Source organism: Rhinolophus sinicus, linkage group LG05, assembly GCF_036562045.2.
Source record: "Rhinolophus sinicus isolate RSC01 linkage group LG05, ASM3656204v1, whole genome shotgun sequence".
NCBI lineage: Eukaryota > Metazoa > Chordata > Mammalia > Chiroptera > Rhinolophidae > Rhinolophus > Rhinolophus sinicus.
In genome coordinates, this window is record NC_133755.1 from 125,857,194 (window position 1) to 125,878,947 (window position 21,754).

Here is a 21,754-nt window from a genome sequence, read left to right on the forward strand (position 1 = left end):
CTGTAGCAGCTGAGAGCTGACTAATCATCCGCCTCTCCATATGTGATGTCAGGTCTCTTCTACCTACACACTCTATATGGGCTAGTTTGGGCCTCCTCGCAGTGTGGTGACCATTGGGCAGCCAGATGGCTTACAGTGTGGCTGAAGTCTCTAAGAATAATCATTCTAGGGAACTGTGTGGACGTTGATTCACCTTTTATGATTTAGTCTGAGAAGTCCTGCAGAAATCCTGCATGTTACTTATGCCATACTTCATTGTTTACAAACAGACCACAAATATTCCTAATTCAAAGAGAAAAGAATTAGAGTCCCTTTTTTGGTGGAGAAGTGGAAAAGTTCTATAAGAGCTTGTGAGACAGGAAATATTATTGTCCTAAGAAAATACAGTCTGGCACAGATATTACTCATGATCTGATCGCAGGTAACCTTTCCCAGGTTGAATTCTTCTTATTTCTTTCAGGTAAAACCATGTATGCTCTATTACAGGAAACTATGTGGAATCCTAAGATATTATTATGCTTTTGTATATCTCCCTGCCATCGAGACTATTATTGTTGTGCATCAATTATCCTTTCATTTTGTGTCTATTGAGCAAAATCCTATTCAGCTACACAACCAGCTGTCTTGCTTATAGCCTACCCTCGACTCTTCCAGAAAAGTCTGTGTGCTACTCTGTGGCCCAGAGGAATTTTTCTGTTTTTGCTATTTAAATTTATTGTGGTATAATCTACATAACAGGAAATTTCTTATTTTAACCATTAGGTGTACAGTACATTTCAGTGGCATTAAGTATATTCACATCATTGTCCATCTCCAGAACTCTTTCATCACAAACAGAAACTTGGTACTCGTTAAATCATAGCACTCCCTTCTGCCCACCGCCCACAGCCTCTGATCACCACTCTTCTACTTTTTATCTCTATGAATTTCACTATTCTAGATACTTAACAAGGGCAATCATAAGATATTCCTCCTTCTGTATCTGACTTATTTCACTTAGCATAATGTTTTGAAGGTTTATCCATGTTGTAGCATGTGTCAGAAATTCAATCTTTTAAGGCTGAATAATATTTTATTGAATGTATATACTACATTTTATATATCCATTTATCTGTTGATGTGTATTAAAGTTGTTTCCACCTTTTGGCTATTATGAATAATGCTGCTATGAACATTGGTGTATTCCAAAGGTATTTCTCATTAATTCTCTGAGAAAATTTATCACATTGTATTGTAAGCCTTTTTCAACATTCCTTTTTGAGCATCATTTAAATCACCCAGACTTCTTACATTTTAAATTTAAAAACTTTGAATTATTAATTTCTACATCTCCATAAGCTAGAACACAATAGGTATTCAGTCAATATTATATATTGTACAGTAAATAATTAAGACAATGTCCATAGCATAAGACCCATTTGTGGCCTTCAATGCACTTTTGCCAACAGTTTTTTCACTTATTTTATCTGAATTTGAAATCTGCATTTAATATAGAGATCAGAATATATTAGATGCTATAATAAATACAGCTAAAGAAGGCTTGATTTTCAGGAGCTCACATGTTTACATTGAGATTTAATATTTTGATATGGTTTGAAACAAACAAACAAAAAAGATATGTACAGAAAGCAAGAATAGATTTATTTTCTGATAGGTTTAAAATACTATGGCTTTCTGAAAATTAGGTTATGATGCACTAAATTTTTAAGCTGTGTGAATGTAATTTATCTTTTTCCCCATAAATGTAAGTATTATAGTAATTTATACTACGTTTAAGTAGTTCATTTATTACTCTTTAGGCTGTAAGGACAGGTACACTGAATTTAAAAATTGTACCATAATTGAAGTCCAAAATTAACAGCTATACCCTAGGTAAAAATAAAGAGGCAAATATTAGGTTCTGAGAAAGTAAGGGGAAATTATTGTGGCAGCTGTAGGATAACCTGAGTAACATACTGGGCCACTGATTAATAAAACAACAACTGCAAACCATCACTTATAGGGATTTTAGATCCATGGATTCCAGAGCTCAACAAATTCAAGGTTTCATTCATATATAAAATACATACATAGTAAGAAAAGAAGGAAATATTTGCTCTCTAGTGGATTTGCTGAACGGGAAGGAGAAAATATCTTCAAGTAAGGTTTCATGATATTATTTGTTCTCTGACTTTCTGAACTATGTTGATCAAAATATTATCATAATTCATTATATAGAAAATGTAACAATTAAGAGGAGCTGGTACTTTAAAAAGGTCTTGATCCTCACTCACATTAGTTTTCAAAGCATTTCTTTGCCTTTTTTGTTTCCATATGTGTAGGGAAGACTGCCTAACAAATCAAAGGCATTCAATCATTGTATAAATCTTTTATAAATGCATAAATCTCAAATTTGGCTTTTAAAAATAGACATTTTATTCTTTACAGAGTGAAAGACCAAAATTACTTAAATGCCCAACAATAGAGATTGGGCAAATAAATTATGGTACATGCATAAGCTAAAATATTGTGAAATCATTAAAATTACATTCTTGAAAAATTTTAACAATGTACAAAACTGTCCATAAGGTTATAATAACTTTAAAAAAAAACATTATAATGTCTTTAACTTTGTTTTAAAATATACTATATATACAGGCATACACATACATGCACACGGAAACACACAAATACTTTAAATATATGTTGGTATAGATAAAATATTCTTCATATCTGTGTGTATGTATACACACATTTTCTATTATATCTGGACATATTTTACCTGTATAATTAAAAAAATATAGTTCTATATCTTACAATATCATGCCAGGTAATCAATTCTCAGATTTAAGAATAATATATTGTCATCATTATTTTATTTTATGCCAACAGGAAGAAGAATGGCATTGTAGTTATGTCAAAACATAAATCCTCTAAATGATGTATTTCTACAAGAGCATCTTTTCAATGACATTTTAAAATGGATAAAGCAGAACTAAAATTGCAGGTAGAATTTTCTTTTAATCACTTAAAGAAATTTAAATCACTTAAAAAGGATATCAGTTTATGAAGGAAAAAACAATTTGTTGTATTGAAAACAAAATGACTTGAAATTTTAAAATAAACCGAAGTTACCTGATTTTCAGCAGACTTGTCAGCATAAAGTGCATCTGAATTAATACTAAACATGTTTTTAGAACAGAAGTTGTGATATTTCGTATTATTATTATCATAAGGCAACTTTCTATCAGACTTGAATATTTTAAATATTCTTTATGTAGGATTATCATGTAGACTAATCATGATCCGAAAGAGTTACAACTCCTTTTTTCTTGTAACAGTGAAGAAATGAACGAAGCAACTGAGCATAAGTTATGGACTGGAACAAAGTAATTAAAGTAAATATGAAATAAACCAATATTTTCCATGACAAAAGTGATGTGGGCCAAAGAAATCCTATGGCAAGCTATATCTATGGGTAATAACAGAGAAAATACAAATAGTATGGCAGTATGTTTTTATTAAATTGTAGGCAACTAATTTCATTGTGTAAAAAAAACTTCTCTTTATGATAGTTTGTTGGGCTATTATACATGGATTGACTTGTGCCCCTGAACATAATTATATAGGAGCCTAGGTAAAATGTATATTATATGTACTTATAAAAATAAATATAAAATGAAAAAGACTTAGACTACAATCTTTCTAATTAAAGATGTGAATAATGAAACATAAAATGCCACTCTAATCTTTCTAAATAACTTTGAAAAGTTAGAATGAAAAAAGAATAGTGAAATTGAGTCAATACAAGGATCTACATTTGTTGTTTAAATGTAATGCAATTATAGAAATATGAATAGTGTCTACTGTTAAAGTTTTCCAGATTGCCTCAATAATTTCTTCATTCTGTCTATGTATGGATATAAACATTTTTATCACTTTTTAAATAAGAGCTGGTTTTTAAGGTAAGATGAAAATTTAGATGATAATTATATTTTTATATATAAAATTTTATTATACAGATAGGTATAACATTTTTAGTTGTATCAAAAGATCACCAAATAGTCTTTACATTTGCTATATATAAGATTATGAAGCTACTTAGTGCTTATCTTCACTATTTTTCATAAACTTATTACACACCCACCAAAGAACTATTTTAGTGCAATTTCACATATACATCTTGGATTATTAGATTCTATCCCCAAATTTACATCATATAGAACAAGTTGCATATTGATCTTTGGAGGATAATGCACACCAACAATTGAAACCGCTGCACTGACAATGGTAAAAGAAATCAATACCAGCCAAAGGACAACATTCACAAAGAATTTAAAAAGAATGACATTGCTAAGCTAGTCATCACTTGTTAAGTTTTACCATTTTTATATGAAAAGAGAGGGTGAGGGAGGGAAAGCCAAGGATGCTGATGAACCAGGCTCCTACGGTAGCTTTTCACAGCATCACCGCCGACAGTACTGAAATATGTCAAAATCTGTGTGAAAAATGAAAACCAGTGACAATGAAAGCATTCAGCTTGAAAGATATATTACCTCTTTCCCATGTTACACTTCAGAAACAATACAAAACATGATTACTAGTCCCAGAGGAAGGAAGGACTCTTTACAAGTGATATTACCATTTCAAAATATCTTTGTATAAAAGCAGAGCTAAATAAAGACTGAAACATCAGAACTTCTGAGACAGAAGCTGGAATATCTGTAAAGAGATACATTCCTAGATAGAAGGATGGTAGATGGGAGTGGGAAAGAGTCATTGCTGCTTCATGCTTAGTTGGAAAACAGTCAATGGAATTAAAAAAAAAAAAAAAAAGTGAATATGAAGGCTATGTTTGTTTATTACTATGAGTAGCGTGAGTTTTATCGAGCATAAAATATAAATCAAATGTGTGTATGTCACTGTCATCGGAGCCAGTCCCCTACAGGAAGTGTTCATTCAGAGTCCAAGGAGCTAAATGTCTGCAAGTTACCTGAAAATTAACACATAATCTACTTGGTGAGGCGGTTCCATTTCTGATCTGTGTTGGCTATTGTCTAAGACTTCCAGGAGGCTAAATGTGAAAGGATAATATTACATTTCAAGTGCTACTTTCTTTTACTTTTTTTTCAGGCACTGTGCAGGATGAACTCACTTCTCTAAAAGTGAGAAATTTCCTAGGAACTAAGAAAAGAGTTCAAATTTTTCATGAACAGTTTTAGTGTGCTTGGGCTGCCATAACAAAATACTGTAGACTGGATGGCATTGCTTCAACTTATTTCCTCAGAGTTCTGGAGGCCAGAATTACCATATCAAGGTCCAGCAGGTTTAGTTTCTAATGAGAGCTCTCCTTCTGGATTATAGATGGTTACTTTCTTGCTGCGTCCTTACATGACAGAGGGGGAGGAAGGGGAAATAAGAGTGCACACTCTAGTGTTTTCTTCCAAAGGAACACTAATCCTATCAGTTGAGCCCTATACTTATGCCTTCATTTAACTTTAAGGGCTTCCTAAAGACCCTGGGTCCAAATACAATCACATTGGGGGTTAAGAATTCAACACATGACTTTTGGAGGAACACAATTCAGTTCATAGCATAAGCAAACAAAAATGTTCCATAACCTAACCTAATGAAGCTAAAGTAAGGTGAGGAAGATCATCAGTTCAAGATCATTTAAACATATTTGAGTTTTTCAAAACAATTTTATTCTCTTGGTTTAGTTGAGTGATTCCTCCCCCTACTTTTGCCTTTACTAGACATGAAAATGTTTGCAGTTTGAGTAGTCACTATGTGAAGATCACTCATGTGAGCATGCATGCAAACGTGTTTTAAGTTACTTTTCATGTTACCACCCTTTTGGAGTAACTATTAGTACTTAAGAAATACAATCTACTTTAATTTTTATGTACTGTCACATCCTAAACAATTTTATTTAGAGTATTTTCTGAAGAAGAAAAATTGTGATACGTAGTTTCCAGAACTAAGATACTGGACTAAGCTTTGCTGAAAGTCCTCTAATACTTGCCTTCAGTCAAGATGTCCAAATGACCACACTCACAAAATATTTTATTGTGTTTTTTATTCAATCTAACAGGACTAAAAGAGATTATGTCTGTAAGAACTGAGTAAATAAACATTATTTCCTACTGTAACACAACAGAGTGTATGACGAGGATTATATAAACTTTTCCCCTAAATTAAAAGCTCATAGCTTAGTGAGGGAACCACTGTTTAAAAAATATTTTAAGAAAATTGGTGATATTATGGTGAGATATAACTATTTTTAAATCCCAGATAGGCATCGTTTTTCCTTTAAAAATATCTCCTGTGTACCTAATCCTTCTTACAATTTCCCCATTTCAACTGAAAAGATAACATGCATACAGCTAACTTTATTGTTTGCTGAAAAAATATTTCTATTAATTTACCCACTTGGCATAGGTTAAAAGGAAGTACATATTATATGATATGAATCTTTTTTCCCCTGTCACTCCAACCGCAGGCAGGTTTTGACATAGAGGCACTTCCAAACATTTAGACTGTTTCTATGAACCTCTTTCTGACCTGCTGGTGCCAAGGGGATGTCAGGAGACTAATGGCTGTTGTCTATACATTCTTCCTCAAAAGATATACTTTTTGACAGAGAACATGGTAGTCCTTCAACAGGAGGAATCATTCACAGGCTGATGTTTCATTAATTTCCTCACACAATTTGTCTATAGTCTACAAATTCAGCCGTTAGACTTTATACCAAGCAGTGCTGACTTCTTTGTATTTAAAGCCCAGTTTGGCAACTACTTTTTATAGCTCTTTCACAATATCTACTAAAGCTGAACCTGTACTAACCCTCTGACCCTGACAAAGACAAGTACTAGAATGTCCATACAGCATAATGCTCAATAGGCCCAAACTAGTAGTTTTCACAGTGCTCTTCATTTTTGCCCATAAGCTATATAATGGATAATTATGCTGTGCCATATCCACAGAATAGAATACTATAGAACGAGAATGAATGCATTACAAATACATTTTAAACATATGAATGAATCTCACAGACAGAAAAACAAGTCTGAACCAAGAGTTCAAACCGTATGATTCCATTTATGTAAAGTTCAAAAACTGGAAAGAAAATCTATAGTGTTAGAAGCCAGGAAATGGTAACTCTTGCAGTGGGGTTACAGACTGGAAGTAACATGAAGGGGGCCCCAGGGTGCTGATAATGCTTTTTTATCTTGGTGCTAAACAGTTACCTTCAGCTTGCGAAAATTCAATGAGCTTCGACTTAGGATTGGTGCACTTTTCTACATGTATGATATGATTCAATAAAAAGCAAAAACAGAACAATATGAATGCACAATCCCCTCAAGGGTGAGTATGGCGTAGGGTGTTTGAAATGATATAAGCTAAGTTTAAAGTGTGTGGACAGTGACATTTTTAAGCATCTGGCTTTTGTTTCTTACAGATGCAAATGTTTTAAAACTGAAAAATTCAGAACCAATGATTGGGCCTCCTACATAGATACAGCAATATATCACTAAATCATGACTTCTCACTTGATAGTTTTATCTGTCAATCTTTTATCTTTCCAAGAGCACTGTCGCAATCTTCTTTATGAAATGACAGATTTTCCCTTCTTGATTTCTGCCTTATGTTTATTCACCCTCCTATTTCTGTTTCTTTCATTACAGCTTCAGATTTCAGAAATTGATTTTCTTGATTTTTGCTGCTTTAAAATCATTCTAAAATATATTCCTAGGTAGAAAACAAAATATATAGCATATGGCTCAAATTCAAAAAATCTAAGCAAACATCAAAATCAATGATCACTTACCCACTTGCAGAATCAAGATGACAGATGCCCTTCATGCATCTCACCTGTGCACATTCTATCAAATTTATATTTCTAAACCTCAGCACAATACATAAATATTCTAAAAATGAAGATGATATAAACAATTCTCAAATTAAATTAGAGCATAATAGATATAAGGAGCCAGTGTGGTCTGTCAAATAATTCAGGGTGAAATTTTTAGTTAATATAAGCTCCACATGAAACAATCTCAGAGGAGACCATCTGGCCTCTCTGAGCAACTGTGATTAAGGACAAAGGTAGTGGATATGGATGCAACATGCTACTTGGAAAAATTTAATTAATTCTATTATTGTGCAGAGAAAAGTTCTAGCAGTGCTAAATAGAGAGTGAAGGAACCATTCAATATGAATAAGAGAAATTTCTTGGATACACTTTTCTGTTTCATACACAATAGAAACTGGACCAGGATATGAATTTAGGTCAGTCTTTAAGTCCATATTATTTTCCCTTTCTTCTTTATCTCTGTATTCCTACACCCCAGAATAGTGCATACGGCATTAAGACGACAATACAAACATCTTTTGACTATACGCGTGTATAACTTGAACAATGAATGAAGCCAAAGAGAATCGAGAGTGGGTAATTTGCTCTGGGTCTAATGCACAGAACTGTGAATGGCCTATAAGAGTTAGAGATCTGTGGGTGTGCACTAAGAGATACTTAATGAGCAGTTTTAATTACCATGCTTTTGACTCTGGCCTATATTACAATGCATTATTGTGAGGCTGTAAATTATTTATATGGTTTAAACATATGTATCTGTTTTCATCCTCTTTTTTCTCCTAAGTACTTTGTATTAACAAGCATCTTGACAAAAAAAATACAATTATGTGTATTTCCTCAAGATAAGGAAAAATATATGTCTCAAATGGAAAAATCAATTTGTGAAATCTATATTTTTCATGTTATAAAGTATTTTCACTTGGAGAATTACCAGGATTAATTGCCCTCATTTGTTCTCCATGTGGCAGTGTCCAGGCCTTCCAATAGATGTATTCCCCCTGCTCCCAATGAGTGCACAATAATTTCTTAAAACTCCTTTTGGAAACATTCCCAGATGTAAGTAAATATGTTGAAAATAATAGAACTGAGAAAATAATGTTTTTCAAAGGGAAATTTCATAAAGGTATCTTTTAGATGGAAACTAATTTTTGTTGAATTAAAGAGGAATGTGTTACCAGGGGCCTGTGAAATACCAGCGCAACGGTAAGTAGTGAGTGAATACACGGCTCATCAAGACTGCAGCAGGAACTTCAAACAGGACTTTGAAGATGGAAGTCAGTGTAATTCCACAAAGATCTTAAAAATAAACACACTTGGGTCCTTTGTATGGGCCTGAGCAGGACTACCCTTAGTAAAACCATAGGTGAACTGGGATCCATCAACTTATAGCCACAATTGAAAGAAAACCAATTTTGTTAATGGATCTAGGTTCCCAGAAAGATTGCATGAGATTATAATTAACTACTTAAGAAAGACAGGCAGGATGTTAGTAAATGTGGTAGGTTCAATTCTAAAGTTGAGACAGAAGCAATATGCAGTCAAAATAGCAAATGACCCTATGACTTTTTTTTTTTTTTAATTTAGGGGTAATGGTTTTCCTGAGTGCTGAAAGTAAAAGAAAAACATTAAGATAAAGTCTGCATTTGTTACAGCACACTCCTTGCGTGTGAAGCATAGGAAAAATGGTCAAAATGTGTCGGGAAATTTCTTTTATGCATGCTTAACGGCTACTTCACTCTCTAGTTTTTTAATGTACCATACTAAAAAGACCAAAGAAACAATTTCAGTTTGAGCCACTTAGCTTCTAATTGTTCCACAGTCATGGATTAAACACCCCTAAATGTCCAATAATTTATGAGAAGATGTGATGGATGAACCATAGTAGGAAAACAACTGAGAGTATATTGTTACTGAGAGGTATACGTGCATACAAATATATAAATCTACTCAGTCCCTTCTCCAACATCCATCTGTTGAACACCCACTATGTAAGGTACTATGGTAAGTTTCTAAAGTTATACTAAAAAAGATGATTGACTCTGCACTTAATGAGCTGAGGGCCATAAAGCAGTGACTCACTATGTATGAATTCATAAATACTTTTGAATATCAAGCAAAAACTCTGAGACTTTTTTAGAAGGAAAAAATACACATTAACATAGATATCCATATAAGTCCACATGTAATTTGGGGGGTTCACATATCTCTAAAGGCTATCTATATGCTCAGGGATTCATGGATCACAGATTACAACTGCTGCCTGGATGGTCCTCCCATACCTATTAACTACCATGATTTCTCACTTCATAGCTGCCTGACATACTGAGGAATTTTTTTTACTATCAAATTATTAGTAATATTGCTGCATAAACTTTGACTATTTCAAATTTAACAGCTAAAAACACAAAAAATTAATGTCACATAGTTTCTGAGGGTCAGGAATCTTGGAATGGCTGAGCTCAGTGGTTTTGGCGCAACGTCTCTCATGAGGTTGCAGGCAAAAAGTTGGCTGCTGCTGCAGTGCTGTTGAGGTTGGACTGGATCAGGAGTATCTGCTTCCAAGCTCACTCACGTGGCTGATGGCAAGGGGTCTCCATTCCTTGCTGGCCTCAGTTCCTCATCACAATGAGTCTTTTTAAAAGAATGCTCAGACATAGTAGCTGGCTTCTCTCAAGAGAAGCAAAACTAGAGTGAAGAGGAAGCCACAGTACCATTTATGGTTTAGCCTCAGAAGTGAAATAATGTTTTAGTCTATTTGTCACACACACCAACTCTGACACAATATGGTAGGGGATTTCACAAGGACATGGATACAAAGTGGTAGAGATCATTGGGGACCATTTGGGAAACTGGTTACCACAATATTCCAACTAGAATAATGAAAATTATATTGCAGTGGGTGAAGTACTTGGAACATAGTCCAGTTTCTGAAATTAAGAATAAGAGAGTAACCAAGTCAATTACTTTTCCTATGTAAAATGAGAGGCTTTGGTTAATAAACTCTCAGCTCTCTTCCAGCTTTAATATTGTGTGAGTAGATGAACTTCCCATTTTAATTACAATGTCTAGTAGTTATATAGCTCTGAGAAAGGCAATCCTAAGATTCAGTCAAAGCCAGTGTCAATCAATAAATGCTCCCAATTTATGCACTCAGGAAGACATTGTAAATTTTACCATATTATGAAAAGTAATAATTATTGATGATGCTGCTAGTCACAAATACATGTTTTTTACTTTGAATGTTAATATCCAGCTGGTGATTATTAGCAAAATTACAAAGAAACAAATTGTCAACAATGTCTTTCAAAAAATTTAGTATTGTTGAACTATTGTAGAATTTTGTTAGTAAAACCTGGCATGTATTAAGGTATCCCTAGCTTATAAATATCTCCTAACACAAGGTTTAAAAAGTTTTCTGAAATCCATTTCATGTTGGGTATGTTGTCATCATGAAGCAATAGTTCATGAACAACTGCCTCAAGGACTTTTGAAGAGGATTGCAAGTTATTGAAGTGAAAAAGCCTTTTAGGAGATCAAAATATATCCTAATATCAACCCTGAGGTCCCTTGTTGCATAGTCAAGCATGGCTGCATAAAATAGATTGAATAAAACTGGAACCATTGGGTAGTCCTTCTTCCCAGGATTAGTGATGGATGGCTCTGGCCAGATGCCATCAACACTCATTTAACCAGTCATTTCATCATGAAAGTTTCAAGCTGTTGGTAAACTTCTCTAGCGAACCAACTTATATTGTAGTTGTCAGAGCAGGGATTCTCTGCTGTCAGCAAAAGTTGTGGTAGATTAATAATTACAATGTTGACAGTTGAAGGGATGTAACATTCTTGTTCATTGTAAGATGGTATCATTGGAACCAAGTGACACAGTCTTAAAAATTGTAATGTGGGCTAGTCTTGATTTTTTAAAAACAATTAAAATCAGTAACATACACTTATCATTCAATGTGATTCAACAAATATTTAATGAGGAAACTAATAAATAAGATCAGCAGGATCTTTGCCCTCAGGTAGCTTACTATCTAGCCTATGAAGATAAATAGAATGTAAACATTTACAAGGTTGAGAAATAAGACCTACCATAATCGGTTTGCACAATTCTTGCAATGAAAGCCATTTCTAGTGCTTATAATTAAAAAATTGACAACTAGCTACAACCTCATGCATTTATATTCTCTCTCTCTCTCTCTCTCTCTCTCTCTCTCTCTCTCTCTCTGGCTCCCTCTCTCTCTCTTCCTCCTTTTCCTTTTCTCACTTCCATCCCACCTCTTCTTGCTGTTTCCTTCCTGGACCATATATCTTCACTGTGTTTCTGGAACGTCTTTCTGACCTCCTCTACTTTTTCTTGGTTTAGGAGACTGACCCTGAATGGTCTACACCAATAGATTTTCCTGACGTCTAGTTTTTATTTGGGTTTGGCCAATAGGGATCTACACCAGGAGTAGAAAGAAGGGAGAAGAAGATGGAGAAGAAGGGAGAAGAAGGCTGAGCTCAGGATATTTCCCCCTCAGCTCCTTACTTTGCTGGGTCATCTCTAGTTGGTCAGGCCCTTTGACCAATGAATCACAAAGTTTCTTCCTTCACTACATTATGCCTAGCATGGCAACAGCCCTGGAGTATTGCACTAGCCCTGTGGTTTCTCTACACATATAGACTAAACCTTTGAACATAGTTATTTTATCAACTTCCTCTTGCATTGTCCTAACTTGAGTCTTCTGTTGTACACTAGGAAGTGGAAAATTTTAGCTCCATCTATGAGAAACCCTTGCTCTTTAGTTCTCTTTTCCCCTTCTATTAGCTTTGCCTTTAGGACATTTGCCTTTTCTCTTCTTCAGAGCAGATCATATCTAATTTCACAAATGAAAGAAAACAAACAAACCACATAAAAACTAGGCTCTGCAAGCAAGCCTTTGCCTGAGACTCATCATTTGGCTCACTGGCTAATGGTCCTTTGAATTTTGCTTCTGCCTCTTTGTTTTTGCTTTGGTGAGAATGGGCACAGGGAACTAGATTTAGAGTGCCAGTGAAAGGGAAGGGGCAAAGATAAATACAAAGTAAACAAGAAAAGTACTAGAGATATAATTCTGCCATAAGAAATTAATTCCTATGACATTGGTAAAATTTATATAGCTGAGGAAACTCAAACTTGGGGTAGGGGAGGAGGGAAAGTAGAGGAGTTGTGAAGGGACAGGTAAATTCCATGAATGAAGCAGAAGAGTATCCTTTCCACAGCTGAAATTGAAAAATTAGGGCTTATTTATCTTTATTAAGACAATTAATCATTGGGAGAAAACTAATGAATAATTACAACAATTATTTAAAATAATTCATATTTTTTTTATTTTAATTTCCTTTCAGTAGGACATTGCTACATACAGTGGGGGAATATTAAATCATTAATATGCTGAATGATAAATTTTTGTAAGAAGAAATATTTTTAATTCTGTTAAAGCTACCCACAGACAGACAGACAGACACACACACACACACACACACACACACACACACGGAAGATAATGCAAATTCATATAAGGAAATTTACTTATTGTGCAAAAGTCATTAGTGCTCACTTGTAAATATATGTTCATTTAACATGTATGTTGGAATTTCACATCTACAATGAATTTCTTTGCAGGAACTGGAACTTAATCTAAACTTTTCTTTGTATATAAGCTACAGGATCATTCCTAACTAACCAATAATCCCATTCCGTTATAAAAATAGAAACAGGCTCTTTCCATCAAAGACACAGAAAGCAGTTGGACAAACCAGTACTTCATGACAGAAAAAAACTTAATACCTTTTTTATTTTTGCTATTATTCTTATTAAAACAATGAATGTCGTTAATAAAATATTCAAGTAGTAGAGTATATTGGACTACACATGGCCACAAATTTGTTACTGCTCCCCTCATCAAGAAATGGAGTCTTGCAGCTAAATAGCAAACATTTTTCTGTTCTAGTGCACTTCCCTTCCCTCTTCTATTTTATGCATATTTTTCTCACTTTTAAAATACCAGTATACAAGGAAAAATAGAAGACAGTAAATGTTAATCAAATATCTTAAGGTTAGATTTCCCCTAGCAAAGATCAATGGCAGATATCACCAATGAAGTTTAATAAAAGCGTAAAATAAATAAAAATAAAAACAAAAGAAAGGAAAAGAAATGGAGAAAATTTCCCATTCTTTGAATCTGGGCTGGTCTTGATATTTGCTTTGACCAATAAAATACAGCAGAAGTGATGCTGGCTGTGTACCAAATCTTGGTTTCAAGAGAGCCTGCAGTTTTCTCCCTTCCATCCTTCTTTCCTCCCTCCCTCCCATCTTCCCTCCCTCCCTCCCTCCCTCCCTCCCTCCCTCCCTCCCTCCCTCCCTCCCCCCCCCTCTCTTCCCTTTTAGAAAACTGCTGCCTGTGAACAAACTTAGAGAGAGAGATCATGTGGAGAGAGACGTGTAGCCATCTCAGCCATCCAGCATATGCATCAGATATGAGAGTGAAACCATTCAGGACTAACCAATCCCTAACAAAGCGACCAACTGACTGTAGACAGAGGCGTGAACCTAGACAAAACATAGCATAAACACTAGCCATCCCAGTTGAACCTTCCCTAACCTGCTAACCACAGAATTGTAAGCAAATAAACCATTGATGTTTGAAGTCACCAAGCTTCGTGGGGCTTTGTTATACAGCAATAGACAATAATATAGACAGAAAAGCATAAAAGAATAGTTAAAATTTCTTTTTACACTGATTCTCCCTATCTCGTTTCATCGAAATTATCATTGTTAACTTGTTTTTGTTCATCCATCTTGACATTTTATGCATCTTGTTGAATGGTTAAATAGAAAGATAGGTGAATAGATAGGTAGGTAGATGGATGGATGGATGGATAGATGATAGATAGATAGATAGATAGATAGATAGATATACAGATTTCATAACTGTTATTCAATAAGAATCCTCTTCTTTAACTTTTGCATTAAGTAAAAATATGTCTTACAATTGTTCATACTAATACATACATGCATTCCTCATGCTTTTTAACAACTATGTAATATAAGTATTTCTATACAATACTTTATCTAACATTTCCTTATTGGTAGACAATGAGGTAGTTTACATTTTTCCCCAATTACAAAACGTTACTTCAAATTATATTACCATAGGCTTTTTTTTTAACTTCTGAAGGAAAAAAAGACTATAATTAGTGGGTAGAGGATATTTACCTTTTAAACTTTAATAGTAAGTTCCAAATTGTGATTCTAAAAATTAGTGCCCATTTATTTTATTTTTCCCTGAATTTTTGGGTTGTTTTGGCCTGTTGCTAATCTACTTGTATGGAGATGCCTACACGTAATTCTACTATCTTTATATTTCAAACCATGCTGATTATTGTGGAGATGACTTTCTATGTTACTTGAGCATGACCTCAACTTTTAGAAGATTGTATGTTCACTTTTTGTATATTTGGAACAACCAGTTTATCTAGTGAACATGATCCATTTAAAACTGCATTCGGAGTGAATGTAATTCACTAAGTACCCTGAAATCTGCTGATGGCCAGGAAAAAGTTTAGTGCTCTGCCAAATCCATTCAGTTTGAAGTCAGTCAGCCTGTAGTCATTTTCACTGAGCTCTAGTGAGATAATATATTAAGGGAAAATTAAAAAAAAAAAAAAAGGGATGTAGGTATTTGTAGGAATGTCTAAGTAAAACAAGTAAACAAAGCCAAGGTTCAGTGAGGAACTATGAAACTTGACAAAACAATAATCTTAAACTTTTCTTGAGGGGAGAGGAACCCTATTCACATATACAATGAAATATAGCATGCAAAAAAGAAAACACAGTAAACCTTCTGAGATTTAAACTGCAGGTGTGTGGGTTCCTGCTGCTTCCCTTCCAGATGTGTTATCCATCAAAGTGCTACCCTATTAACCCTGGTGGATAAGTTGGATCTGTGAGACAGGGAATAGTCATTTCCTTGGTTATCCAGAGATACCTGGTATTCAGGGTAATGCAGACAGTTGGGCCCCGTCAATGGCCAGATATGAAATGCTCCTTACCAGGCAAACCACTCCTCACGTAGTTCATAACTCACCAGGTCAGGAGCTTCAGAAGGCAGCTGCAAAGGAGAAGTGATTCATTCTGGCTGCAGCTGTCCTCCCCCAACCTCCACTCACCTCCCACAGCTCCAGAAGGGGTTCAACATAATTCTTTTTTTTTTTTTTTTTTTTTGAGTGTTAGGGTGATGGAAGGAGAACTCACTCTGGGTGGTGAGCACATAATGTGATATATAGACGATATATTATAGAATTGTACACTTGAAACCTATGTAGTTTTACTAACAATTGTCACCTTAACATAATTCTTGTCTAGGTGGTTTTCTGGGCTACCTGCAGTGAAGGAGCAGTACCACCACTTAGTTAAGTTCATATTACTGGGTCAAAAAGCTAATTCCAACTATAGGTAACCCCAGTATAACACGGTTGCTTGGTTTCTTAAAAATGCCGTGTTATGCGAATCCATGTTATACGAAACAAAGAACTAGTATAAAAAAGGGGTCAGCTTCCAAAAAAAAAAAAGAAATACTATTATATTTTTATAATTAAGAGAAATATCTTTATTAAAGCAATTTCACCAAAAGTATAACATATTAATATGCATTAAATAATGTTTTCTTCATCCTCACTACTAAGCTTTTATCACATCCCTATTAGTAGATCTGGGACAGAGCCTGAGAATGTGCATTTCTAACCAGTTTCCAAGAGATGTAGATACTGCACATGTAAGAACTATATTTTGTGTACCTCAGCTATAATGGAAAGCCCTACCTTCACCTTAAACTCCTGCTTTTCAAAATTAAGAATAGAAGATACTGAATCGTTGCAGGTTCTTAGCTCTTCTGAAAAACCATCATGCCTTTCCACATTAATCTCCAGATTTGGTACACCTGATTTGTCCATATGCCGTAGATAATTTGTCTTTGTAAGAATCGATAGATTTCCTAAGCGTATAGGTTCCATTGCAACTTCAGGGCTTTAGATTAAATGTAGAATAAATTCAAGTTATAATGCAGTATCCAATGATTATAACAACAGTTTAAGAAGTCAAAATGCTAAACCATTAGATTGTTTTTTCTATCTAATTGAGAAATACATATAAGCAAAAGTGCAATGTTTTACCATTATCCAGCAAAGATGTATTAGCTATTGTTAGTGCTAGTGAATCAATCTAACAAAAGATGTTAGCTATTTCAATTTGATTATATCCAAATAGCTATCATGTCTAAACATGAACTGTCACTAGTAACAACTGGCCAGAAATAATTAATATGACCTCCAATATTTGAATTCATTTTTCAAAGCCTTGCTTTTATTGTAGTTGCAATGATTCTAGCAATATACCATAAAATCCGTGAGACATTTGCTGTGTGACTCTATGTGACTTCAAAGGGAAGACTGTGTTAGAGTTTAAAATGAATCTTACCTGTAGTTAAAAAAAAAAAAAAAAAACTTAACCAAATTACGTAGCATATTGTTAAAATGTTAGGATTAGTGAAAAACAGTGAGGATTTCAAAAATGTATGGGAAAATAAAGACATTTAAGGCAGAGATTTCAACTTGACTGCAGAATGTTAAATAAGTGCCAGAATTAGTAAACATAATGGTCATACCATGTATGTGTCATTTACTGTAGTGATACTGGTTTTTCCAACAACCCACTTATAAAATGAAGAAACTGAAGGTCAAATATTTGGCTTGCCCAAGTCTAGATAACCAATGTGTCAAATTATATCTAAATAATCTCTACGTAAGCTGTATACTTTACAATAACCCGATTTACTAAACAAGCCTGTGGAATAGGGAAAAAAGTAACGTTTTATTCAGTTTCAAATACAACATATTTAGGTATAACATTTAAATAGTTCTCAGTGGCTTATACCTTACTCTGTTCTTTCCTCTATTATTTTCTTGATTATGGATTTGTATCAGCAAAGTAGACTTTTTGTAGTAATTGATTAATACATTTTATATCAAGCCTCCTTTATTTATTAAAGCAATGATAACAAGAACTATTTGGGAATGTTAAAAAATTATAACTCATCTGATTAGTGACTAATGACTCAAAATTTTCTTTCCCTTTAAGAAAATTTCTGTAGTTGCAATTTCATCTTTTTACTTCATTGGCAATTAAGGGATAATATTTCTGTCTAATCAAAGAAATATTTTGAGACATATGGGATTAATACAATGAAGTCTATGTTGCTCTCCTAAAACTGATGCAAAACACAGTAAGTCCTCATTTAACATCATCAAAAGGTTTTTGGAAACTGTGACTTTAAGTGAAATCAATTTTACCATAGGCTAATTGATATAAACAAGAGTTAAGTTTCTAAGGTATATTTCTGGTCATAAAAACATCACCAGACTCCTAATTAAAGATTCCACACACTTCCAATATTACACATGAAATAAATGTGATCTATGCATATATTTAATAAAGATGAATAAAAACACGTCAGATAATTGTTTTCTAACCCACTTATTCCAGTTCAGGGTTGTGGGTAGCCAGACCCTTTCCAGGAATCTCAGAGTGCAAGGCAGGAACCAACCCTGGATAGGATGCCATTCCATCTCTCTCTCTCTCTCTCTCTCTCTCACACACACACACACACACACACACACACACACACACACACACACACAGAGACAATGTAGAAATACCGATTCACCTAACATGCCTATCTTTGGGATGTGGGAGGAAAAGGAATACCTGGAGAAAAAAGAGAAAGTACAAATTCCTTACAGACAGTGGCCCTGGCCAGACATCCTTTTATTTATTTATTTATTTATTTTATCAAGGTTATAACAAAATGATTTATTCAAGAACATACTGCAGATTATTTCAGTGCACTATACCCAATTTAGCCAAGTTCCTCAGCTGTGCATTTCCTGCTTTTGTAAGCTTCTACTTTTTCAGGATTTTTATTATGTTCTAATTATTTAAATTACTTTCTTTCATTTTCCTTATTAAAGTGGTTTAGGATCTCAATCATTTGAGGTTATCACTTATGTCTTTAATTTCACACCTCCTCTAATTTATTAGTGAGCTTATTTTCTGTCTCTTTTTTTTTTTTTACTGATGTGATTATAAAACCTCATCTTTTCTCCTTGTCAGGCTATTGTTCTCTAACTATCCCTCATATATATATTTTAGTTCTTATAATATTATATTCATTTTGCTTTAGCTCACATGCTCCTTTAATATTACATTCCATCTCCTTAGATATTAAATGGTTAAGTGGAGTAATGAATCGGATACTATTTACAAGGTGTGATCAAACAATATGGTGAATGTTTAAATAAAAAAAATCTATTACAGTAAAAGACATATTGCCATTAATCTCTCTCAAAATTCTCCCCCTCTCTTTGAACACACTTATCCCATCGTCCTTGCCACTTTCTGAAGCAGTTCTGGAGGTCTTCTTTCTTGAGTGTCTTTAGTTGGGCTGTAGTAGCTGCCTCGATGTCCTGAATCATTTTGACTTTGGGGAAGAGCCAGAAGTCCCACAGTGCCAGATCCAGTGAATAAGGTGGAAGAGGACACCCTGTAATGTTTTTATTTGACAGAAATTGCCGTAACAGAAGTGATGTGTGACACAGAGTTTTGTCATGATGGAGGATGATTTATGGCACACCTCAAAACACACCATCTCTCAACCATAGCTCACACCCAACTGACTGCACCAAACAAGTTGAAACTTGTCACACACTGTTACTAAGGTTCAATGTGTCACTTCCCATATTGAAGATCCCTGTATTTTCATTGGATGGCACTTGGCAGCAACGTTCACCGTATTTTGTGACCACAAGGAAAGGCTCTGTGACACACATCACTTCTGGTACAGCAATTTCTGTCAAATAAAAACATTACAGTGTGTCATCATCCACCTTATTCACTAGATCTGGCACTGAGTGACTTTGGCTCTTCCCCAAAGTCAAAATGACCATGAAAGGTATATGTGTTGAATCAATTAAGGACATTGAGGCAGCCATGACAGTGCAACTAAAGATACTCACAAAAGAGGACTTCCAAAACTGTTTCAGAAAGTGGCAAGAATGATGGGATACGTGTGTTAGAAAAAAGGGGGTGTATTTTGAGGGGGAATAAAAGCAATGCATCTTTTACTGTAATTTTTTTTTCATTTAAACATTTATCATATGTTTTGATCACACCTCATATTTATGTACTTTGGGCAAATAAGAGCAGCACTGTAAAAATAATAAAGACCATAGCTTATATAGATTAATGGAAACTTAAAAATATCAAACTTCCTCATAGAGAGTAAACTCTAGTTTATTATTTTGAAAATGTAAATGCTCTGATTAGAAACTCAAATATAAGATAAAAAAATAAGTTTGGTTGAAATATTTTGATCCTCAAGTAACATTTCTAAGGAAGTGTTGCATTGTATGTACCTTTAAGATATAAGGCCATATTTAAGCCACTTTTACTGGAGAGTTCTCTACCTACAGTGTCACCTAATGAGGGACCATCACTAGTACTCCATATGAGTGCCCCTCCTTACTCCTAAAAAGAGAACATGTGACCCAAGAACAGCCAAACTGTATATTTGCTAATTATCTATGGAGTGATGTGGTATGAAAGTTTTGCCCTAAGTTAGCTGAACCAATCAATTCTTATTCTTGAGCCTGGAAATACAAAGAGAATCAAGTAGTTAGCTATAAAATCTACAATGCAAAGACTGCATTCACAGTGGCAAGATGAATCAAAAATCAAGAAAACGTTATGTAGAAACAAGAACGATAAAATAGTGAAAAAGTATGCGTTATAATAATGGTTTTCAATGGGCAAATGTGTGCACTGTACCTCTGCAAAAGAAGATTCTCAGGGAAAGGGTGGAATAGTTTGAAAATGTTTTACAAGTGATTCAGTGTAGAAAGTGAAAAAGCCTCAGAGATGCAGACACATTGGAAAGTTATTAAGAAGCAGTAATAGTGAGCTACTGGAGTAAAAAATTCATTAATTCCTGGTGCTGAAATTACTAGAATTATCTTAGATCTAGAACTTTCGTCTACTTCCGGTAGCTGCCAATATATTTTGCAACCTAAGATTCTAATTAGCTCCTGTCACATTTATCCCTATAATAAATTATAAACAACTTGAGCTGTGTTAGTTATCTTTTCCTTATAGCCAATAGAGGCTCAGCAGAAGTATTTACTGTGGTTTCATTCCATAAGTACTTTTTAGTCACCTGAAATGTGCAGTGCACTGTGTTAATGATATGGAATACACACACACACACACACACACACACACACAACAATGAATTGTGTGGAAGTTCTATTTTCAAGGAGCTTGCCATCTAATAGAGAAAAAAAACCTCATAGAATATCTGTGAATTTAATATTAACTAAATCATAAAATACCTGAAAAGGGAAAGGTCAATGCTCACAATAAAATTTTCTTATTTTTCCTATATTATATTCTATAGAGTGTTCTGCGTTACATCTCACATATGATAGCTAAAAGCAGTGCTTGATCCCAAACACTAAACTAACTAAAGAATATAGAAAAGGGTTAGGAAAAAAATTTGGTTTTCCTCTCATATCCAGTAGTTAAGAATAACAAAAAACTGACTAGATAGCCTTATACATGATTTTATTTTCCAGCAAAGAAATACTGTCACCGTCTCTATGCATTTAATGGCAAACATATCTAAATATTAAATATTGAAATTGTTACCTTGAATTGTTCTACCATATCATATTATGCAAATCTTATCTCTTTAAAAAAAATCAGCCTTCACAAAAATCTCTTTAACAAAATAAGTAAAAGACTTTCGTTCACTGTGACAGTTG